Consider the following 1,702-nt stretch of genomic DNA (forward strand, 5'->3'; position numbering starts at 1 on the left):
TCGCTGCCTCCGTGCTTCAGAAAATGTTCATGAAGGGATTCTCCGGCGACTTAGAAGCTGCCCATGCTAAGGCCACACAGATCGCTGGTGAGGCAGTGGCCAACGTTAGAACTGTTGCCGCCTTCAATTCCGAATCTAAAATAACTGAGCTTTTCGCCGCAAACCTCGAGAGCCCTCTCCGTCGCTGCTTCTGGAAAGGCCAGATCGCCGGAAGTGGCTTCGGCATCGCCCAGTTCCTCCTCTATGCCTCCTACTCCCTCGGCCTCTGGTATGCCTCGTACCTAGTAAAGCATGGCATCTCTGACTTCTCCAAGACCATTCGGGTCTTCATGGTGCTGATGGTCTCTGCCAACGGTGCAGCTGAGACGCTAACCCTCGCGCCCGACTTCATCAAGGGCGGCCGTGCAATGAAATCCGTCTTTGAAATCATCGACCGAAGAACCGAAATCGAGCCTGATGACGTGGATGCGTCTCCCGTCCCTGACAAGCTCCGCGGAGATGTTGAGCTCAAACACGTTGATTTCACCTATCCGACGAGACCTGACATTCCGGTTCTCCATGACCTAACCCTCCGTGCACGCGCGGGCCGCATGCTTGCGCTAGTCGGCCCCAGTGGCTGCGGCAAGAGCTCTGTCATCTCGCTTATCCAACGGTTCTATGAGCCAAACTCCGGTCGCGTGTCATTATGGCAAGACAGTCCGAAATAGCACCTAAAGCTCACCCGTGCAATTCAGCAGTCCCACAAGAACCGGTGCCTCCTTCTCCCTGCGACGATAGCGCGAAACATCGCCTATGGACGAGATGAGTCCGTAACTGAGTTGAGATAACGAGGCGGCGACACAAGCCAATGCGCACAATTCATATTCCGCATTGCCCGACGGGTACAAGACATTGGGTCGGAGATGAGAGGAGTGCAGTTGTCGGGGGCAGAGGCCAGCGGATAGCAAATCGCGCGGCGCTCGTCAAGAGCGCAGATCATTGCTGCCTCGACGAGCGGACGAGTGCGCTCGACGACAGATCAGAGCTGGTCGTGCAAGGAGGCGCTCGACGGCCTCGGCTGGCCGGACGACGATCGTGGTGGCCCACAGGCTAGCATACGGTGGAGGGGCTCATAGTATTGCGGTGATTGATGAAGGGAAAGTTGTGGAGCAAGGATCACACTCTCACTTGTTGAACCATTTCCCAGATGGGTGTTACGCGAGGATGCTGCAGTTGCAGCGGATCTCGCGTGGGCCCGGGGTGGGTGCGGGTGCTTCTACGAGCGATGGAAAATGAGGGACTATGTAGTTAAGCTTTTGGTTTACTTAATAGTTTTGGGTTTATTGTTTTTGAGTTTTATGAGTTATAATGATAGCATTTACAATGTAATTATATGTTATTATGCATGTGTATTTGAGTTTTGTTACCACTTCTTTTTTCCTCCTGTCCTTGAGGGGAAATTTAGCAGTTTTAGATTAATTAAGGAAACTACACTTCAAAAAGTATAAGGGAAAAATCTGTCGAGACCCCAAAAGCAGAAATTTCATGTGACGACGTCTTTTGTATTTTCTCTCATGTGGATAATCCTCAAAAAGCAGCGTTTAATATTTTCAGGGCCCTCCACGTCAACGATATACAAAAGAGCAATTGTATTTTGTAAAAAATCCGAGTTTGCCCTTCTCCTTCATCCTCAGACGCTTCGTCACATCCCATTAAATGCAAA

The 1,702-nt window shown here is 51.2% G+C and overlaps 1 pseudogene; it reads left to right on the plus strand.

The window, feature by feature from the left end:
• The window catches only part of LOC109827332, a 6,042-nt pseudogene extending 4,634 nt beyond the window's left edge, over nucleotides 1-1,408 (plus strand).
• Nucleotides 1,409-1,702: the final 294 nt, after the last annotated feature.

This window comes from Asparagus officinalis, unplaced genomic scaffold, assembly GCF_001876935.1.
Source record: "Asparagus officinalis unplaced genomic scaffold, Aspof.V1 AsparagusV1_Un146, whole genome shotgun sequence".
NCBI classification, from domain to species: Eukaryota; Viridiplantae; Streptophyta; class Magnoliopsida; order Asparagales; family Asparagaceae; genus Asparagus; species Asparagus officinalis.